This window comes from Geotrypetes seraphini, chromosome 8, assembly GCF_902459505.1.
Source record: "Geotrypetes seraphini chromosome 8, aGeoSer1.1, whole genome shotgun sequence".
NCBI classification, from domain to species: Eukaryota; Metazoa; Chordata; class Amphibia; order Gymnophiona; family Dermophiidae; genus Geotrypetes; species Geotrypetes seraphini.
In genome coordinates this window covers 113,687,729-113,711,321 of record NC_047091.1, presented here as the reverse complement: position 1 = coordinate 113,711,321, position 23,593 = coordinate 113,687,729, and the positions used below count along the sequence as shown (strand labels likewise).

General features: G+C 41.9%; 1 protein-coding gene and 1 non-coding gene across 2 annotated transcripts in view; one reads left to right on the top strand and one right to left on the bottom strand.

The window, feature by feature from the left end:
* ONECUT3 (one cut homeobox 3) overlaps nucleotides 1–23,593 on the bottom strand; it is a 136,624-nt gene that overhangs the window by 5,569 nt on the left and 107,462 nt on the right. The gene's annotated exons all lie outside the window — the stretch shown is intronic.
* On the top strand, nucleotides 10,209–10,316 carry LOC117366270. Its single transcript, XR_004540542.1, has one exon. It is a non-coding gene; the product is annotated as a U6 spliceosomal RNA (small nuclear RNA).

The following is a 23,593-nucleotide window of genomic DNA, read 5'->3' as shown; positions in this document are numbered from 1 at the left end:
TTGTACAATGTGTCTTTCATATTTAGATTGTAAGCTCTTTTGAGCAGGGACCGTCTCTTGTGTGTTTGAAGTACAACGGTGCGCTCATCTTGCAGCTCTATAGAAATAATAAATAGTAGTAGTGCAGAATAGGCTGAGCAGAGGAGGATTGGCGTTTGTGACTGTATTTTATAACATAAAGAGTAGATATTTAGCACTGGCATTGAATTTTCAGGTATGTGCAGCTGGCCAGCACTTACCCAGCTGAGCACCAATATTCAGCTCTTAGCCAGATAAGTTAAACAGGACTGCTTTTTATGCGACCCCTGTTTGTGTGGTTAACTGATTCGGTAAAGGGCTGAATATCAGCACTTAACCAGATAGGTGCCGACAGTGCCATAGCGAGGGTTAGAAATGCCCGAGGCGGTGGCGCTCTTCCCCCGCCCTCTTCTCCGCCCCACCTCCACACCCTCCTTCCACGCGCATGCCATTCCCTTACCCCGTACCTCAATAACATTCCAGGCATGAGCAGCACCCAAGCTGCTGTCACGCCAGCGTCAGCTCTTCCTCTGACGTCACTTCCTTGGTGCGGGTCCAGGAAGTGGCATCAGAGGAAGAGCCAATGCAGGCGTGACAGCAGGTTGGGGGTTGCTGCTTGCACCAGGAATGTTACAGAGGTATGGGGAAGGGATGCAGAGCCGCTATTCAAGTTTCAAGTTTATTTAAAAATTTATTGTACTGCCTAATCAGGCTTCTAGGCAGTGTACATTAATCAATAAAAAAAAAAATCAAGATAACAAACCTATTTAGGGGAATAATTAACCAAACAGACAAACTTGTACAAAAGGAAAAGAGGGGTCAAACTACAATATTATAGGAAAGAGACACTGAAGGAAGGAACAAGAGGTAGGGGAAAGACCAAAAGAAGGGAAGTCAAATTGTCCTTAGAAGGACAGTTGCTATTAAACAGCATCTTTAAAAGAGTAGTTACTACTCGAAGGAGTCTTTAAACAAGAAGGTTTTTAATTTGGATTTAAGTTGGTTTCAATTTGTTTCCTCTCTTATGTAATTGGGTATCTCTATACCCAATTACATAAGGAGGGAGGGAGGGAGGGTGCAGTACCGGAAAGATATTTAAGCGCATGGTATTAATATTTTTAAAAGAGGGGATATTGAGAAGATATTGTGTAGCAGAGCGGAGTGATCTGAGGGGGGCATAGGGTATAAGAAGTTTGTTTATGAATTCCAGTTGATTACAAGTTCTAGTTCTGAATTAAGTAGAATAATTTTATAAGTGATTCTAAGTTCAATGGGGAGCCAGTGTACTTTAATTAGTAGAGGTGAAACATTACCCCTCTCCTTAAGTTGCTTCATTGGCTCCCTGTCCATTTCCGAATACAGTTTAAACTCCTCTTGCTGACCTACACGTGCACTCACTCTGAAGCCCCACCAATCTCTCTCCTCACTCATTTTCCCCTATGCTTCCCCCCGTGATCTCCGCTCATCGGGAAAGCCCCACTTATCTGTGCCCTTCTCTTCCACTGCCAACTTCAGACTCCGTCCCTTCTTTCTTGCGGCGCCATATGCTTGGAACAGGCTTCCTGAATCAATACGTCGGCTCCATCCCTGGCAGTGTTCAAATTCAAGCTAAAAGCCCACTTTTTTGAAACTACCTTCAACTCTTAACTCTCCCTCGCTGCTGTCAGATACCTATACCCACTATATCCTCCCCAACCCTGAAATGTCCTGTCTAAATTAGATTGTAAGCTCTTCTGAGCAGGGACTGTCTATTGTATGTTAACATGTACAGTGCTGCGTACACCTTTCAGCGCTATAGAAATAATAAATAGTAGTAGTATTAGGGAAGGAGCGTGTGGAGGTGGGGGGCCAAGAAAAGGGCGAGGGAAGAGCACCACTGTCCTGGGCACCTCTCAACCTTGCTATGATACTGTCGGGGGGGGGGGGAACGAGTGGGGGTGGAGAGGAGGGTGGGTGCCTGTGCCCTCACCAAGACAGCGCTGGGGGCGGACCACCCCATCCCCCCTTAATATGCCACTGGGTGCAAACTCTGCCCCTGCACTACTCACAAAATAACCGGTTTCCATTCTTGCAGTTGGAGGGACTATGTTATCCAGGAACTACTGCTGAATTTCTCTGGGTAAGAGCATCTCCTCCCTGGTTAAATGGTTTTGAATTTCAGTTCCTAAATGTATACAGGTCTCCCTCCATATTCGCAGGTTAGGCACTTGTGACTTCGATTATTCATGATTTTCATTTTGCTGACTCTGCCCTCTGAGTGGCATCATCTTGGAGTTCAGCGCTTTTTTTCAGTGCCGGAGAAGTGTGTGCTTGCTTCAGCATGGTCGGGCAAACCGGCAGCGTCGGAGAAATGTGTGGATGTTTTGCCGGGATGCGGAGAGAAAAGTTCAACGCTTTGCTTCAGTGGGGTCGAGTTATATTTGCAAATTCAAAGTATTCGCAAGGGCTACACCCCCAAACCCCGTGAATATGAAAGTGAAAAGTTATTCGTGATTTTTGGGTGTGCGCGGGACGTCTTTGCCCCTAACCCCTGTGAATATGGAGGGAGAAGTATATTTGCTAATTCCCACCAGCACATACACACACATATAGCTTTATAGCCTTATAGCTGATCTAAGCTTCTGCGGGAGCTTTCAGCGGGTTAGTTTATAAAAGGCGCCAAGGAAATAGAAGGTACAATATATCAAAAATCCACTCTTAGCAAAAAACCAAAACAAAATTACAAATAGACAACATAAGGTGGACTAAGCTGCAAAAATGTATATATATATATATATATATATATATATATATATATATATATATATATATATCCAAAAGTGAATTGTAGCCGCAATGCTTGTTGAACGTCAGGAGTGCATTCTTGGCCAGCGCTGGAGTCTTTATAGACAAAGATAAGTGCTTACCTGGTACATTATTATTATTATTATTATTATTTTTTACTTAAGCTGTGTTTGTTAGTTTGGAGGAGAGAGTCACATAATTAAAGACTTGGATCTATAGACCGGGACCTGGAATAACTTTGTGTTATAGGAGGCCCAATGATCCTTTGATAACACACAGGTCTGATGTTTCTCTCTTCATTTATTTTTTTCAAGCAATTAAGACTAAGCAGTTTTTGTTATACTGAGTGTGGCACAGTGGTTAAAGCTATAAGCCTCCGCACCCTGAGGTTGTGGGTTCCAATCCACACTGTTCCTTGTGACCCTGGGCAAGTCGCATAATCCCCTCATTGCCACAGGTACATTGGATAGATTGTGAGCCCACCAGGACAGACGGGGAAAATGCTTGAGAATCTGAATAAATTCATGTAAACCGTTCTGAGCTCCCCTGGGAGAACAGTATAGAAAATTTAATAAATAAATATCCAAGGATAGTGTTGGAGTTTCATTTTTGCAGCATAGTCCACCTTAGGTTGTCTATTTGTAATATTATAAAAGGCACCCAGGCCTCATAGGCAACCTCTACGCCTAGGTGTCTTTGTGGCAGGGTGCCTCCCTGTGTCTCTGTACAGTGCACTGCACATCATAATAATGATTGTCATCGAAGGGTCATTATCTTCTCCTGGATAGGATCTTTGTAAGATCCAGCAGTAGTTTGAATGTGTTGTTTTGTTGGGTTTTTTTTTTTTTTGTCAGGCTTTTTTTGGTCTGTTAGTTACTGAGGCAGCACAATCGGCCTTTTCCCAGATCAATCTAATTACAGTTCTGTGACAAAGAAAATCGATAGCGGCTCCTGTCAGATCTATTTACAGCAGCATCTGTGATCAGGAGCCCAAGCCGCTGGCTCACTGCCTACTTCTACACCACCCGCACTTGCTTTCCCTCATGGTCCACCAGCTCCACTTCTTCAGTCCTGATTTCACCTCTTCCTCACCAGGAAATAAAGAGACTGCGTCAGAGTGAACCTAGCACTCAGTAATCCTAAATCTGAAACCAGGCCTGGATTTGGACAGGCAACATAGGCTTTTGTTTAATCCAGGAAGTTCATGCCTTCCAAATTTGGTGATCTGGGAGTTGCCTGATTCCACATGCTTTAGGATCGCACCTAGAAAACCTATTCTTCAGCCAAGATGTGAAATCCAGCCCTGTCTGAGATGGATATCTATCTGGATGTGCTCAGTTTTGCTATTTTTCTTTCATACAAATCCAATAGATTTAAGCATTTTAACTTCAATAAGTGTACAAGCATACTGGGAAAATAAAATGAATACATTTTCCATTTCATAATTGCAGCCACTTTTTAGAACAAGCTCGTTACCTATAGCTCCTTGTTAACCATTCTGTGGGGTCCTTTTAAAGCAGGGGTGTCAAAGTCCCTCCTCGAGGGCCGCAAGCCAGTCAGGTTTTCAGGATTTCCCCAATGAATATGCATGAGATCTATCTGCATGCACTGCTTTCATTGTATGCTAATAGATCTCATGCATATTCATTGAGGAAATCCTGAAAACCCAACTGGATTGCGGCCCTCGAGGAGGGACTTTGACACCCCTGTTTTAAAGGAAAACTCTTATCTCTTAGCCCAGTGGTTCCCAAACCCTGTCCTGGGGGACTCCCAGCCAGTCGGGTTTTCAAGATATCCCTAATGAATATGCATGAGAGAGATTTGCATATAATGGAAGCGACAGGTATGCAAATCTCTCTCATGCATATTCATTAAGGATATCTTGAAAACCCGACTGGCTGGGGGTCCCCCAGGACAGGGTTTGGGAACCACTATCTTAGCCCTACAGACACATAATTATAACTTAATTCTGGAAAAAAGGAATGGATCGGTATCATGGAATATTGCTATGCCTTGGGTTTTTGCCAGGTACTAGGGACCTGGATTGGCCACCGTGAGAACGGGCTACTGGGCTTGATGGACCATTGATCTGACCCAATAAGGCTATTCTTCTGTTCTTCTGTATTGGGGGCATAATTGCTTTTAGGAGCGTGTATAGAAAATAATGGTTCGCATTGCTACGTACTATCATTTCATTTTATTACCTGCCAGTCAGGATACAGTGAGGCACCGGAGGATCACATGCAATGACATAAAATATTTATTAAATATAAAGTCCACAAACTGATATGACCCAACACAACCTAACCACTGACTCTATAGATTTTCTAATCTTCCTTCAAGTCAATCAACATATATATATCAATAAGAGGATCTTGTAAACGCTTGTAGCAATAATTTATCTCAATGTACTCGCAGACCTCAGTGATACCATCTGTATACCACTAGACTTTAGATCAGGGGTGTCAAAGTCCCTCCTCGAGGGCCACAATCCAATCAGGTTTTCAGGATTTCCCCAATGAATATGCATGAGATCTCTTTGCATGCACTGCTTTCATTGCATGCTAATAGATCTCATGCATATTCATTGGGGAAATCCTGAAACCCCGACTGGATTGCGGCCCCCGAGGAGGGACTTTGACACCCCTGCTTTAGATCATACAGACATAGTCGGTATCCCTAATCGTCATTGGTCATGTTACCTATTTTACAATACTTTTTAAATTATTTTCAATAACTATATTTTAGTAATAAATTACTCATCTTATCTCCTGCTACGCGGGTGGGAGTACGCACTCCGACGTAGTCTACGTTTCGCCCATACGGGCTTTATCAAGGAAATCTCCCTCAGTATTAGCAGTTCATGCTCATGGTGATGGTAGAGAGTGGGCATCACTCCTGCTGCCACGTAGGTGTCAGGTGGGGGGTTGTTTGACAGCGACGGTGGGAGGAAGTGTGCATCTCTCCCACTGCCGTGGGAGGGTGTCAGGAGGCGTTGCTTGGTGGTGGGAAGGGGCATCTCTCCCACTGCCGGGGGGGGGCGTTGCTTGGCAGTGGGAGGAAGTGGGCATCTCTCCCACTTCTGGGGGGGGTTGCTTCAGTGGTGGGAGGGAGTAGGCATCCCTCCTGCTGATCTTCGGTTTGGGGGGAGGTCGTGCGTTTTTTTCTGCACATGTGCCGATCACTATCACTAGCAATGAGCATATGCAAATTCAGCAAACCTTTGCTACTCTCCACCAACCTCATTTGCATGCAGGTTTTTTGGAGAATGACTCGCCTTTTGAAATCGTTACAATAACGGCTGTGACCACGGCCCATTGGTTTTTTATAAAAAGTTTTTAAAATCTAGTCCAAAGTTGCTAAGGCACTGTCTCTGTAGCTAATGCTCACACCTTCCCCTCCCCTATATCTAATCTAATTGCTCTAATAATATTTAGTTCAAGGCGAATTACATCAGAAAGAAGTCATAATAATTCTATGGGAGGATACAGTTCTTTAGATAAAAATACTTTACAATCAATCATATAAAAATGTTTTAAGCATTTTACAAAATCTCCAATAACTAATTTCTGCCCTTATTTGCCTAGGTAAATCATTCCAAACAACAATAGCAGCATGTGTAAAAGAGGAGTTAAATTGATATTTAAAACATATACAGTGTTCCTCTGCAATTTTGCGGTTCGCAGACTCACTAATTCGCGGTATTCTCCGACCGCCTCTTCCTGTACTAAAGTCGGGCTACACCAATCAGGAACTGCATGTCAAAGCAGCTCCTGATTGGTGTAGCCTTACTTTAGTAACAGGAAGAGGCGGTCGGAGCATACCGCGAGTGATTTTCTTCACTCGCCAGTGCTCCGGCTGCCCTCTCCTGCCTCTTGACAGGCGAAAAACTATATTTGCAGTTTTTCAAAATTTGCGGGAGTTCCTGGAACGGAACCCCCGCGAATATCAGGGGAGTACTGTACCTCTAAAAGGAGGAAACTGCAATAAAAATGGACTACTCAGTCTATTAGATGAATAATGCAAACGTGAAAAGGTCCTTTTACTAAGGGCTCCTTATACTAACCTGCACTAGCAGTTTTAGCGCTAGCTTAGCGCACGCTACAATGCTGTGCGCACTAGATGCTAACGCCTCCATAGAGCTGGCATTAGTTTTTCCGAGTAATGAGGGGCTTAGCGCGTGCTAATCTTCAGCCGTGCTAAAAATGCTACCGCAGCTTAGTAAAAGGAGCCTTAAGGCGCACTAGTGTATCTCAGCGCACACGCTAAATGCCAACGCATGCTAACGTGTCCATTGGATATAATGGAAGTGTTAGCACATGTTAGCATGTAGCGCGCGCTAAGATGTACTAGCACGCCTTAACAAAAGGACCCAAAAGTGAGATGATCGGAAGCCTCTGTCTGCATAATATGATGAATCAGACAGTTTTAAACTCTGTATGTTTCTCTATAGGCAGCCAATGAAATTTCTTATAGAATATAGAAACACTAGTGTATCTCCTCAGGCCAAATAACCTCACTGCAGTATTTTGAATCAGTTGCAATTTTTACCATTTTTGATTTTAAGTTCAAATTCAAAGAATTACAATAGTTGAGTTGTGATAATATTAAAATTTGTACTACCATTGCAAAGTGATGTTGAAAAAAATAAGATTTTACTAATCTCAACTGTCTCATTACATACATGGTTTTCTTCCATAAATTTGCAATTTGATCCTTGTCAAGGAGGGGGGTCCAATATAACCCCTAATACTTTAGTTGTTTTTACAACTTTAAAAGAAACTCCAGATTCCAATGTGATCGATGTAGGGACCAAAGACAACTAATTATTAAACCATAAAACTTTTTGTCTTGTTTATATCTAATTTCAGTTTGCAGGACAGTGCCATCTTTCAAGTTTTCCAGTACAATCCCTGGTCTTAATAATGACATTTGCAATATCCGTATCCACCGGAATTAACCCCCCCCCCCAAAATATCAGCATAAGGGAATAAAAGATCTTCACCCATTGGTCAGACATTCCTAAGGAAGCTTAGTCAGCCAGTAGGCTACAGGGAAAACTCGGGACTTAAGGTTGATGTCTCATAACTAATCTAATCTAATCTTCCATTTATGAGTCGCACAAACTTTTGCAAGCTCTAGGCGACTGAACAGGGATCAAGAGCATGGGGGGGAGCGGAAGGATGAGGGGACATCATAATCATATAGCCCACTTTCCCAAACGAAGCTCGGTCTTCCAGGTACTATTTTCAGCAGAATCAATAAAACTGTATTGGCACCTGCATTTGCATTATGCCCATATAGATGTCAGGAATGCTTTCTTGCACCTATATATTAATGTGGGTATCACTGAAATATTCTTGTTTCAGCTCCTCTTCCCCTGACAAATCTTTTTTTTTTTTTTTTCATTGATCCACTCCCTTTAAACAAAGCATGGGAAAAGCTGTGGGTCCTTCGTGCTGTAGCAAAAGAGGAAAAATGGGCAGAAAGTCCTCACTGAACACCAGCCATCGAAGAACGAGTTAATCTTCCCCAGACCAGGCTTAGAAAACTATACGAGCAACAAAAAAGAAATCAAACCAAGCAGGAAAACCACCGGAACAAGAAAACCAAACAAAAACTGCAGACAATGTACACGATGCAGGCAAGAATTTATTGTACCAAAGTTAAAATGCAGTAAGATAAAAACCTTTTTACCAACCAAGGGACCTGACACGGTCCGTGTTTCAGACAACACGCCTTCGTCAGGGGTCCATGGTAAATAAGGTATAAAATGTACCGCATGAAATGAAGATAACAACAAAAGCCTGACTGTTGAATACGCCAAAAACGCTGCCAAAAATAAAGCCACTCACATCAGGTCTTCCACAGACTTCTTTGAATCCACGTTTAATAACTAATCATCTTCATCACCGGTGGATATAAATGAGCATTGCATGGATGTCTTGACCATAGTTTTCTTGTGCATTAAATTCCTTTCTTCATAGAGCAGTCACATCCATGCAGATTAACCTTCCATATTTTTTTCCTTGGCCGCTGTCTTTACAATATGCTTATAATTGTTCTAATGCAGGGGTAGGCAATTCTGGTCCTCGAGAGCCGGAGCCAGGTCAGGTTTTCAGGACATCCACAATAAATATGCATGAGATAGATTTGCATCTCAAGGAGGCAGTGCATGCAAATCCATCTCATACATATTCATTGTGGATATCCTGAAAACCTGACCTGGCTCTGGCTCTCGAGGACCGGAATTGCCTACCCCTGTTCTAATGTATGCACTTTCCTTGGATTTGCAATGACATATGAAGGAGTGCTTTGGTGCACATTAAAGCAACGCAAATATATCTTAAGCCTTGTTGTGTGCTGTGGGATTAGAAAGGACACCCAAGCATAGTATAAACATCTTTATAAAAATCATTCCATATTTATTCAGCAAATCAACACACACAAGAGAAAAAATGTGCAATATAATTTTGCTTCAAACAAAATTTTTCCAGTGAGGAACATTTTTTACACAAGAAAAAAATAGCAGACACATCTGAAGGGGCGAAGCATAACTTGCACTCCAATACACTCCGAGTTACAAAAGTGATATTTTGAGTCCACCCTTGCAGCTGAATGAACAACCCTCTCCCAGCAACACATGTGGAAAAAAGGAATGACTAGAAACTGACTGTCTCTCTGCTGAATGCCTTCCCTCTCACACTGCAGAAAACACAGGTGATGGCTCCCTATTAGCCATTTATAAATTTACTAATAGGGAGAAAGTCACTAGAATTCTGTGATGAAAATAATAATGTTCTTTATTGAATCACAGCTCTTTATTTTATTTATAGCTATCAAGCTAACATATTAAAAACAAACGCTTATCATTCACAGCAAAAAAATTGATTCAGTTTCCAGTAACGCTGAAACGAGTCATGTGCTTAGATGGTATATCACAATATTTTGAAATTCCAGCCATTTACAACAAACATGGCGGAACGGGTATAAAAGTCAATAGCAGCGTTAATGGATTGTGCAACTAGTGCAAATTGTGCAAAAAAAATTTTTGTAATGTGCTGAAGTGCTGTTAAAGTGCCATGTGCTTTTTATTTCAATGCCTGGCCCCCTGACCCAGGTTTCGTATTCTTCGTCAGGAGGGGTCTAGGTAAAAGCAAACTAACATTAAAAACATTACAACGATAAGTCAAATAAACACTCAATCTTGTAACTGAATCTCGCCAATCTTATATCAAATATCAAAACTTCTTTACTATCAATATAAAGTTGTTAAACATATCTTCTCAGGCAAACTAAATCGGGGAACGACACCGGAAGAGGAACTGGCTGAAGTTGCTTAAGCTCCCGGATTTAAATACTTACGCATTCACTAATACACCCGTCTGGTAAAAATGCTGCCATTAGTGCTCGCTTCGGCAGCACATATACTAAAATTGGAACGATACAGAGAAGGTTAGCATGGCCCCTGCGCAAGGATGACACGCAAATTTAAAAAAAAAAAATAAAAATGCTGCAATTAAAGATTCGGAAGTGACGTTATATCCGAGGGCAACACACTTATATATTTAACCACTCGATTTCAGAATTTAAACCATTAGGAGATAAGGTATTCCAATTGTAGATGAAGTGTTGTTCTTTCTGCAATAAAAGTTTACAGATGTCTCCTTCATATTGATCAATGTGTATAAGCACTGTATATCTGAGATCTTGCAACGAGTGATCCTCCCTCAACCAGTGATCCACCAGGGGGGCGGACTCTCTACCCCTGCGGATATTGCTGAGATGTTCAACAATACGGGTTTTAATTTTTCTACTGGTTTGACCAATATACAACAAACCGCAGGGGCAGATCACGCAGTACACAACTCCCTGGGAATCACAGTTGGTGCCCATAGTGAGATCAAATTTCTTACCCTGTGAATTTGGAATAGGTATGAAGGGTTGACCCCATATAAATCTACAAGTGCTACAATGACCGCAAGATTTATGAGCTAATAATCTTTGTCTGCAATAAGTTCGCCTCCTGTGTCTCAGCTTTTCACCCAAGTTACGAGCCCTAGTAAAGGCAAATTTAGGTTTATCCCTAAGTGAGGAATGGTATTGAACTATAGGCCAATATTTTAAAATTATTTTCTTAATAGCATTACTGTTGCTGGTAAATGGTAAGACACACACCGTATGAGAATCTTTATCCTTCTCTGTTGGTCGCATAAGCCAAGAGCGGTGACAGTTCTTGGCTCGCTTCCAAGCTCTTTTGATAATTTTTTTAGAATAACCACGTTCAACAAATTTGTGATACAAATCCATAGCTTGATTATTAAAATCAATTTCATCTGAACAAATACGGCGTATGCGGAAAAATTGACCCTCTGGGATGCTATTTTTAAGTGAACGAGGGTGAAAGCTTTGATACTGGAGGAGAGCATTGCGATCAGATGGTTTTCTGTGTAGACTGGTGGAGATAACTTTATCATGAATATGAAGGCTAATGTCCAAAAACGATACACGGACCTTGTCCTTCTTATACGTAAATTTAATATTGGGGTCCCTCTGATTAATTTCAGTAAGAAACTCATCAAGCTCTTCCTCTCCACCAGTCCACACAAAAAACACATCATCAATAAAACGCCTCCAGCATCTTACGTGACAGAAATGGCTGGAACTGTACACAAACGTCTCCTCAAAGTTGGACATATAGAGGCAGGCAATAGTGGGGGCAACTGCTGCCCCCATCGCTACCCCCTTGGTTTGTAAATAAAGAGTGTTTTCAAACTTGAAGTAATTATTGAAAATAACCACTTCGGCTAATTGTGTAAGAAAATGTTTTTTTAGACTCTGTAATGTCCAACTTGGAGGATGCAGATTCAACAACTGTCATAGCTGCCCGCTGAGGGACGTTTGTGTACAGTGCCATGACATCAGCCGTCACCAAGATGCTGTTATCAGGCAGCGGTTGTTGGCACAGTCGATCGATTATTTGAAGAAAATGGGACGAGTCCCTAATATATGATTCAGCATATGGAACAAATCTCTTCAAATACCCGTCAAGGTGTTTGGATAATGGTTCCAATACTGAATTGATACCTACTACAATCGGGCGCCCGGGGGGATGAGTGCTAGATTTGTGTATTTTGGGAATAAAGTATATGTGTGGTGTCCTCGGATAATTATTGGTCAAGAAACGAAATTCCTTAAATGAAATCAATTCTTCACTCTTTGCTGATTGAACTAACTGGTCTACTTTTTGTTTAATAGCATTAGTAGGGTCTTCCAATAATACAGTGTAATAAGCATGTCATGTAATTGACTAAGGGCTTCTCTTTGGTAATCCTTATAGTCCTGAATGACAATGCCACCCCCTTTGTCAGCTCTATGTATGATTATGGTTTGATCATTTTGTAAATCCTGGATGATCTTAATCTGATCTAAGGACACATTAGAATTACATCTGATATTCTGAGTTTCTAAGTTCTTAACATCTCTTAATACTAGTCTTTCAAAAGTGGTAACTACTGAATCAGGGGGACCAGGGGGGAGCCAAGAAGACTTACAAGATAAGCCCACCGGTAAAGTATCATCATTCACGACTGCTGATCTATTTTGAAAAAATGCCTTAAGTTTCAATGTTCTAAAAAATCGACTTAAACATGTATGCATATCAAAGCTATCATACTTAATGCTGGGTACAAAAGATAACCCCCTGGAAAGCAGTTCTTCCTGTTTGTTGAGATTCCTTGATGACAAATTAAATATTCCTTTCTTGATGATAGGTACTATTTCTTGTGCTTGTTGGCACTTCTGGTCTCTATTCTGGATAATTCTTTCTTCGAAGGTTCCACTGGTGGTATACGTAAAACAGATTCGGATAAACTATTAAATCCTTGTAAAGCTGGAGATTTGGATGAATTAGGGATCATATTTTCGTTTTCTGATGATGAATCACTTGTGGATAAAGAGAAACCTACTTTTTTAGTGTTCATATTTTTACGTTGTCGTTTAGTCTTAGTATTTCGGTTCATCCATGGGTACACGTACCCCTTGGTGAAGTCCATTTCGTCCCTGCGGAACTTCTTAATTTTAAATTGTCTCTGTTCCACTTTGTATTTGTCCATTGTAGAGATGTGCTCTTCATATGATTTTTTTAAAATCCTCATCAGATTCCTGTTGTTTCATCTGATCCAGCTTATTATTCAACTCTGTTTGTTGTGTTTCAATAATGGGGGCCAGAGCATCAATAGTAAGGAGCATAAGATCCACAGAACATCTAGTTAACGTTTCATTCCAGTTTTTAATGTACTCCGCATTTTCTTGAAACCTCGGCTCTTTGTATAGTCTTAAGCCACGAGGAACTCTCATAGTATGGCAGTATTCAACCAGCGTCGCTGAGTGGAGCTGATTTCTAATAAGTGCCTTGTGTAAAAGCTTGGTTTCTTCCCATGTGTTACTCAGATTGGCGAGATTCAGTTTCAAGATTGAGTGTATATTTGACTTATCGTTGTAATGTTTTTAATGTTAGTTTGCTTTTACCTAGACCCCTCCTGACGAAGAATACGAAACCTGGGTCGGGGGGCCAGGCATTGAAATAAAAAGCACATGGCACTTTAACAGCACTTCAGCACATTACAAAAATTTTTTTTGCACAATTTGCACTAGTTGCACAATCCATTAACGCTGCTATTGACTTTTATACCCGTTCCGCCATGTTTGTTGTAAATGGCTGGAATTTCAAAATATTGTGATATACCATCTAAGCACATGACTCGTTTCAGCGTTACTGGAAACTGAATCAATTTTTTGCTGTGAATGATAAGCGTTTGTTTTTAATATGTTAGCTTGATAGCTATAAATAAAATAAAGAGCTGTGATTCAATAAAGAACATCCCTATTAGCCATCGCATATGGTTTAAGGTTATGTTGCTTATATTTAAAACTTTGGCTTACAACGAACCCCAGTTTATATTAAGAATGCTAATTCCCCACAGCTCTGCGCGTGCACTCAGATCATCTTTTCAAAATCTATTAGTTGTTCCTTCTCTAAAAATAATACCGTGTTTCCCCGATGATAAGGCAGGGCCATCAAATAAGACAGCCCCCCCTTTTTAGAAAAAATTGTAAAATAAGGCACCCCCCCCCGCAAATAAGCCACCCACCGATACCTGCGCTTACCCGAATCGGGTGGTACGGTGGGTGACTCCGTGTGGTCCCTCCGTCTACCGCGGGGGTCGGCAACCCGCGGCTCCAGAGCCGCATGCGGCTCTTTTCCACCTTTGCCGTGGCTCCGGTAGTGTGTCACGCAGGCATGCAACTTACAAGTCCGGCGTCGCGGCGGGAAATAGCCATGCTGAGCAGTGAGCTCAGCACGTACACAGATGAAAGCCTTGCTTGCTGATTGGTCCGGCGGCCGTGCCGCCGGACCAATCAGCAAGCAAGGCTTTCATCTGTGTAGTGCTGAGCTCACTGCTCAGCATGGCTATTTCCCGCCGCGTCGCCGGACTTGTAAGATGCACGCCTGAAAAAGAAATCATCCTGGCCAGGGTCGGTGTCATGCTCCGGAGATCTACAGCCTTCCTATCTCCCTCTCCCTTCTACCTGCTTCCGGCCACATCCCCTGCTCCGCGGCTCTCTTCGGCAACTCAGCAGCAGCGATCGACACAAGCTTCTGACGTCGGGGCCTACCCTCTGCGAGTCCCGCTTGTTTCAACTTCCTTTTTCCACAAAGGCGGGACTCGTAGAGGGAAGGCCTCGATGTCGGTAGCTTGTCTTGATCACCGCTGCTGACAAGTTGCTGAAGAGAGCCGCGGAGCAGGGGGGTGTTGCCAGGTGCAGGTAGAAGGGAGAGGGCCAGATGCAGGACTCGTGGGTGAGGGAGCAGAAGAGAGAGAGAAAGAGAGAGGGGAGGGAAACAAAAGGAAATATTTCATACTGGGCTGGGCCGGAGTGGAGGGAGGGTGGAAAGATTCTAGCTACAGGGTGCAGTAACAAAGGAAAAGGGGGGGGAAAGCTGAAAATGGAGATAGTGACACAAAGAAGAGAAAGGGTAAGCAGGACCTACTGAATAAGGATAGAGATACAGAGGGGACATGAAAGGGTAAATAAGGCATCCCCCCGAAAATAAGCCCTAGAGCATATTTTGGCCTTCCAAAAAAAATAACAGTGTCTTACCATCGGGGAAACACGGTAGGTACACGAAGATCAGACATGTTTTCTGTAATCGGTCCCCAATGGTGGAACTCTTTACCTCAACACATCAAAACGAAAAAGATATCCCTTCTTTTAAAAAATCCTTAAAAACACACCTTTTTAAAGATGCTTTTAACATTTAAACCTTTTTTGACTTTTATGATATTTTTTTTTTTAACTACCCTGTTTCCTTTTGTTTTTTCCCTTATTGGTCTTTCTCGATATAACAGATGTATCTTTTTACCCTCCTCCCCTTCCAACTAATGTTTGTCCTGTCTTAATCTCAATGTTCATGTATTTTGTATTTTTTTTTAACTCTATCCTATTTTATAATTATGTACATCGCTTTGTAAACAGATTCAACGATTCATCAAATATTTATTGAACCTTGAAACCTTGATGCTACCTTCACAGACCGTGAAAGCAGAAAAAAACAACAAAGGTGACAAGTAGATGCTAGATCGCATAAAGAAGGAAGAGCATATTCCCTTCCTAGTGTGTTGACCTTTTATGTTCTTTCTTTCCTATCATAAATTGTACTTCCCCCCCAAATCCAATTTGTATCTTGTAAGTCAGTAGAGTCTTGTTAAGTGATGTCTTCCCCTGGATTTTAATAGTCTTAACATTGTACACCGCTTAGACAATTTATTTAAAGCGGTATATCAAATTTTAAATATATCTTGAAACTTGAAAACTTGAATGGTATTCGATCTCGTATATTGATGAGAAAGACTCGACACAACCGTGTTTCGGCCCTGACGGGCATGCCTCAGGAGTCTGAACTTATGTCGAGATGAATTTAGTAAGAATTTTCAGTCTTCATGATTTATTTCTGTATTACATTAGATGTACGCCGATGATTAAAGAAAAACCGGCATCCAGAAAATGGAGAGCGACATATTTTGCAGGCAGCGTTAGAAGGATATTTTCTGAATGCCGGTTTTTCTTTAGTCATCATCATATATCTAATGTAATACAGAAATAAGTCGTGAAGACTGAACATTCTTACTAAATTCATCTCGACATAATTATAACTCTTGGCTTGACATAAGTTCAGACTCCTGAGGCATGCCCGTCAGGGCCGAAACACGATCGTGTCGAGTCTTTCTAATCAATAAACGAGATTGAATACCAGTCAGTCACCTTCATTGTTTTTTCTGCCTTCCCTTTCACACTGGCACACCTGGAAAAGGGGAACGTCTAGAAATGGGGGGCCAGATTCACAAAACTCCAGCACTCCAGAGTGGGAAAACACTGGCTTTTTCAGCGATTCTCAAGTATCGATCGATACTCAACCCTAACAGCACTGTGCGCTCACACTAAAGATGGCACTATTTAAATCTATTTCATTTATGGTTGGGAATCATGTTACACAACTGTCCAATGTTTTACCCAACCTCCAAAATATCCAGCATTCCCCTCCGTAGAATTACAAATTGTTAAACATACTCTCATATATTTCAAATGTAACAAAATGTGGCCTCAGGTGCACCTCCTCCACCCTTAGTAGTGTTCAATATCAGTGGGAATACTGGTGTTTTCATTCCTCATTGGCTCACATTCTTTTTTTGCATTTATTTAAGTAAACTTTTTTTAAAACTTTAAAACTTTTTTTATCCACCGTGCTCTTTTTAGAAGTTTCCTTGAGATTATTCTATTTAAAAGTGTTCAAATAATTTATATACTTAGCTTATCATGCTACTGGGTGGATCATGTAACCCAGTAGCATGATAAGCTAAATATACAACTTATTTGAACACTTTTAAATAGAATAATCTCAAGGAAACTTCTAAAAAGAGCACGGTGGATAAAAAAAGTTTAAAAAATAGTTTACTTAAATAAATGGAAAAAAAGAATGTGAGCCAATGAGGAATGAAAACACCAGTATTCCCACTGATATTGAACACTACTAAGGGTGGAGGAGGTGCACCTGAGGCCACATTTTGTTACATTTGAAATATATGAGAGTATGTTTAACAATTTGTAATTCTACTGAGGGCAACCCGAGTATAGGTGGTAAAAAGGGGAGGAATGTACCCAGTCCATGTGCACAAGAGCTAAATGGTAGGCACAGCTCTTGTGCACACACCCAGTAGAGTATATGGCTAGTCTCCCCAGCACTCCAAACAAGGCAGAAGCAGTATGCAAGGCCAAAACAAAACAAACCCGGCCCCAACTTCACAGAATTGCAGCTGAAGCCTCTTGCTATGGCAGTACGTAGTTTGGAAGGAGTTTTTTTTTGGTTCCACAATGGTTTTGGACACACCAGTTATGGCGCCGGACATACATGCATACAATAGATGCACATGGCCACATATCTCTCACACAGGCAGATTTTTAAAAATGCTAGCAGACAGCTCCTGCAAGAAATCCTGTTACCACGGTTCCAGACCTGTCAGAACATTTTCAATGTTAAATGGTAGGTGTTAATCTCTGTGCATCACACGGAGTGCTCATTTTAATATTAATGAGTTTGTTGTAATGCATTTGCATCAAATTATCAGTGGAATTGGAGGCTGAAATAGCTTGCACTAGCTACAAACAATTTAAATCAAAGCATTCTGACACTGCTATGGGGGGAGGTTCTCGGCATGGCATGAGGGAATGGGCATCCCTCTTTCCATTTTTTCTTGCGGGGGTGGGGGTGGGGGTTGCTATGACAGGAAGGAGTGGGCATCCCTCCTGCTGTTTTTGCTGCCACGGGGGAGGGGGAGTCAGTTCATCAGGGAGGGGGACATCGGGGAGGGACAACATGAGCGGGGGGGGCTTTTTTAGACAGGACTTTGGAGTATCAAGCTGGGAAGATGAACTCTTGGCTAAGTCCGATGATTGTTCAATCTAATTCTTACTTCACATTTAGGAAATCATTAAAGACCTATTTATTTGACAAATAAGAATATTAATTTTGATATATTTTAATAAGGTCTTCTGTTTCTATTCTTATTGTCATAGTATGTTTTAATTTTTCAATAATTTTATTATTGTATTTGTAATTGTATTACATTTTATTATGTAATTTTAGATTGTACGTAGATAGTATGTGAATTGAAACTGTACCATGTGCTGAAATGTCTCAGTAATTTCCTGTTGTGAACCGCCCAGAACTACTGGTTGGGCAGTATACAAGAAAATAAATTATTATTATTATTTTCTTTTTTTAATGGGGCAGATATTGTGCATGTGTAACATGCACAGCATCTGTGCCCATTAAAAAGGGGCTAAACTATGGTTAGATAGGTAAGCAACTGATCTTACCAGTCACTTTTTTTGGATCTAAACTAAACTAAACTAAACCTTAAGTTTATATACCGCATCATCTCCACGGGAGTGGAGCTCGACACGGTTTACAAAGCTAAAAATATAGGAAGAGAGAGGGGAAAGATTTACAAGGGGGTATATAAAGAGGGGATGAAACAGAGGAAGAGATGTTAGAGAAAAGCCAGGTTTTCAGTTGTTTTCGGAATAGTTGGAGGGAGCCCAGGTTCCGCAGCGGGATAGTGAGATCGTTCCAAAGGCCCGTGATTTTGGAGAGGAGGGATCTTCCCAGTTTTCCTGCGTGGAGGATGCCGTGTAGAGAGGGGAAGGATAGTTTATGTCTGTGGGCTGATCTGGTGGTAGCAGGCGTCAGGGCGAGGAAGGATAGGGGGATTAGGGGCGGAAGGATGCCGTGAATGATCTTGAACGCCAGGCAGGAGCATTTGAAATGAATTCTGGAAAGTACTGGGAGCCAGTGAAGATTGATAAGTAGTGGGGAGATGTGATCAAATTTGCGTTTAGCAAAAATCAGTTTGGCTGCAGTATTCTGGATAAGCTGGAGTCTGCGAAGACTTTTTTTTGTTAGGCATAAATAAATGGCATTACAGTAATCGAGTTTGGATAGGATAATGGATTGTACAAGGACGGTGAAATGTTTTTGGTGAAAATAGGATCTAACTCTCCTCAGCATGTGGAGGCTGAAAAAACATGATTTTGCCAGGAAATTCAGGTGATCGCTGAAGGAGAGGGAGGAATCGATAGTGATTGCTTGGACCTTGGATCGATAGGACCTTGCTTGAGAAATCAAGGTGCAGAGCAGGGCCTGTGGGTAGTGTGAAGAGGGTGGGCAGGTGAACTAATTTTGGGCCGAGCCAGAGTAATTTTGTTTTTGATTCATTTAATTTCATCTGTACAGAGAGGGACCAGGCATTAAGTCTCATTATGCATGAAGTGATGTTCTCTTGGAGGTTTGTAAGGTTCTGATCTGTTTCGAGGAGGATAAGGATATCGTCTGCATATGTGTATAGTGTTTCAAGGGGGGATAGTTTGAGGAGCTTCAGGGAGGTCATATACATGTTGAAGAGAATAGGAGATAGGGGAGAACCCTGTGGGACACCACAGGAAGCAGATTTGGAGCCGTTTGCGTTGACAGTGTAGGAGCGAGCGCGAAGGAAGTTAGAGAACCACTTTAGGACAAAGGAGTCTATTCCGATCTCAGAAAGTTGGTAGATTAGTATGTCATGGTGCACTACGTCGAAAGCCGCGGAGAGATCGAACTGTAGAAGAACGGCAAATTTGTTTCGAGCGTGCAGTTGTTGCACCTTTGAAATTAAGGAAACTAGCGATCACTTTTTTTGTGTATCGGGAATCCAAATTAGAGCATTAGTCACTCTACTAGTTTAGACGGCATTCCAATATTAATGAGCAATTGTGCTGAAAGCCATACATTGAGCCATTTTTTGAATCGGGTCAGCAAACGCAATCGTCACTAAAGCTGTCAAAACAGATTTAACAGCGATCGCTGGCTTTAGTGCATTTGGGCCTGAGTCTGTCCCTCTGCTGAATTTATTTATTCATTTGTCAGTTTTCTATACCATTCTCCCAGGGTAGCACGTTCCCTCTGACGCGATCGCGTCAGAGGGAACATGCTACCGAGTTGGAGAGCGGCCTGCGAGGTTCGTTACAGCCGGCCGCGAACCTCAGCAGGCCGCTTTGAACAGGAGGATCAGCCACCACGGGGATCGTGAGAAGAGCCGCCGAAAAAAAACCTTCAGCCGCAGCAGAGAACCTTCAGCACGCAAGAAGGGAAGGGGAGGGGCCGAACGGAGCAGGGCAGCTCACGGTAAGAGAAGGGAATGGGGGTGGGGGAAAATGCTTCTATTGCTTCAGCAGGGACCTGGAGGGGAAGGGAAATATCACTGCTGCTTCTGCAAAGGAAAGTGGTGGGGGGGGAAGAGAAGGGAATGGGAGTGGGGGGGAAATGCTGCTACTACTTCACAGGGATCTGGAGGGGAAGGGAAATATCACTGCTACTTCTGCAAAGGAAAGTGGGGGGGAGGGGAGAGAAGGGAATGGGGGGGGGGGGGGGGGAGAGACAGAAAGAAAGACAGACAGACAAAGGGTGCCAGGGAGAGAGAGAGAAAAATTGCAGGAGGGAGAGAGACAGAAAGAAAGGAAGAAAGAGACAGGAGCAGGGAGAGAGACATAAATAAAGACAGACAGCCATATATTCTAGCACCCGTTAATGTAACGGGCTTAAACACTAGTAATAAATAATGATTTAAACATGCTCAGTAAAAAGTCAACAATGGAGTGTTATTCTGGCAGCGTCTTTCAGCAGTTGGTTGGTCAGTGGGTCCTGTTTGATGTGCAGCTTTTTTTAATGTGTATACCTGCTGGTTACTCTTCCTCCTGAAGAAGCGACTAGTTGAAGAAACACGTACAGTGTCGAGGGAGATTGTGAAATATACATTTTGGACATTGAAGATTTCATGGACTGTTGCGTGGATTTTATAATAACCTTTTGGTATTTTTGTTTTGGGGTTTGACTGATTTTTTTTTTTGGACATTCACATATCACTGTCAGGCACGTTGATGAGCCGGAGTATTGAAAGCAGCAGATACAGTAAACTCCCAGCCGCAGAAAAATAAGTAGACTTTTTTCATCATAATTACTTGCTGCAGTATTATATTCATTGGTCATAATTACCATATTCATTGGTCTTGTTGATCCTGTTGGGGAATAACAATAGAGATGAAAAACGATAAATGAGAGGTAGGCAGGAAGGGTGCTATGATGTTATAAAGCCTGAGCTTGGGGAGTCTGCTGCTCCTATACCTAAAGCTTTTTGGCTTTTTACTGAGCTAAAAAGCATTTCCCACACAGGAAAGCTAGGGACCTCCCTCCACTTCAAAATCACTGAGCTCTGGAACAACCTTACCTCCCCTCTTCGGAACTTGAGCTCTCTCCAAATTTTCCGCAAACATCTTGAAAACCTGGCTTTTCTCAAAAAATGTAAGTCTCCCTCCAACTTAGGAATCAAGGAAACTCTTATATCTTGGCATCCCAAATCCTCTAAATTTTCTTCACACTTCTACCTCTAACCCTCTGTTGTAGTTCCTTCCTATTTCTCCTACTGTAAACCGCGTCGAGCTCTACGAACATCGAGATGATGCGGTATACAAACCTAAGGATTAGATTAGATTAGATTAGCACGTTTAAATCATTATTTATTATTTTTGGATTTATCAATTCTCTATATTTAGGAATCTATTATATATTTCAAGTTTCAAGTTTATTTAAAATTTCTTATACAAAAACGCCAAAACAATGTGCCAATTAAAATACAATTTATACAAAGACAAACCAGGGGAAATGACATTTTTTTAAAGACATTGACGAATGGGAACTAAAAGGAAGAAGGGTTAGAACTACAATTGATAGAAGGAAAGAAAACACTCAAGGGAAAGAATTTATAAAGGGAGGGAGAACTGAAGGTAGAAACCTTTCTTGAATCTAAGTCATCCTTAAAAGGACATTTTAAGTTACAAAAGCATCAAGGAAGAGAAATGGATTTAACTTCACCTTAAAATTGGCAAGAGTTGTTTTTTCACGTAAGTAATTTGGGATTTTTGAGGATTGAATTGTTTTGAGTATTTTACTCCCATTAGTTTGAGTGAGTCCTCTGTTGAACGGCCTCATCCAAGCAAAACATCTGGAAAAGAGGACCGTCTAGAACTGAGTCTGCCTTGCTGCTGAATGCCCACGCCCACCATCTCTTGAACAAAGACATCTGGAAAAGGTATATTGTTGGCAACTTCCAGCTTTCAGTTTGCTTGAAAGTCAGATGGGAAATGGACAGTGAAGATAATATCTGGGGGAGGGGGAAGAAGGGAAGGCTAGTGTTTTTCTACATTCCAGCTATCAATACTTTATTTTTAAAAAGAATTGCAACTGTTGTGTTAAATCACATAATGAATGTATTGGCTTATTCTAGATAATCCTAGCAACACCTCCCAGAAATCTCTCTAAAGGGGTATAATGGAGGGATATTAGTGTAACCACTCACATACTGAAAAGACATCTCAGTGTGAGCTCCCCACACCTCCCTAGGATGTTAAACTAAGAGTTTATGGGCTTTCTTGCTCATCTCTCTCTGTATTATATCTCCATTGCCCTCCCTTCATTTTCTAAACTTTGGTGTTCTATCCGTCTGCAATACACCCTGCAATTTTCGGCACATTTCACTTAAGTGCTGGTGATTTGCTGAAATCACAAAAGAGCGCGGGCCCCGACCTGCTGTCAGTAAGTGGCTGTTTAAACATCGCTGGGCCTGTTCACAAGACGATGACTTCCAAACTGCATTGTTCACTGACTGCCCATAATTGAGTCTTGATTTTTTCCCCCTCCCCCCATTTTATAGCATAAGCTGAAACGGGGTTTGTTTCTTTTCAGCCCTCTTTTTCCAACACTACGACCCCTCCTCAACACCCCGCACCCCCAAGGTTGTCTTCTCATCCCTGCTGTTTAACCTTCCTGTTTGGAGTGGTTGGTTCAAAAGCTCTCCTCCTGTGTTTCCACTTTCTCAGCTCAGCTGTGAAAGGCCCTGCGACTTACTTTTTCTGTAATAAGTACATGTTTAGGGGTGGAGAGGGGCTGGCAGAGAAGACAAGAGATGAGAACAGCTTTTGTGGAGGCTGGAAGTCCCTGCTGTAAGTGAAAATTGATTTCAAAATGACAATATAGCTTTAGGATGAATGTGGCGGTCATAAATCAGATTCTCATCCCTCTGTTCCTGGTGTGCAAATAGGGAGGGACACAGACATTAATCACATCATGTTTTCTTGTTCATATGAGATGCTGGAAACATGGATTTTTTTTTCTGGGTATATTAATATAAAGCACCTGTATATAATATGTTAACTGCTTTGGTTGTGCTGCAGAAAGGTCTCATATATCAAATGAATTACCCTTACCCCTAATATAAAGCCACAGAAAACATGGCGCTAGCCATGGAATTTCAAACTAGAAATATGATAAAAAATGGAGGGTGAATTCCCAAGAGCAGGACTGGTTCAAGGGATTGTGGTGCAGGGCTACCAGATTTTTTTCATTAAAAAAAAAAAAAAAGAGGAAGCGTGGCCCTATCCCATTCTGCCCTTGACCTTGCCCCGTTCCACCCACATCCTCACCCTGTTCTGCCCTCCAACCCCGGCCCCACACAAACCTTGTCTCTTCTGGGCCACATCTGTAGGGCATCTGTGCATGCGCAGATGCGATGAGATGACATCACACACATGGGTGCAGGCATGTGACATCATTGCATTGCATCACATCCGTGAATGCGTAGAT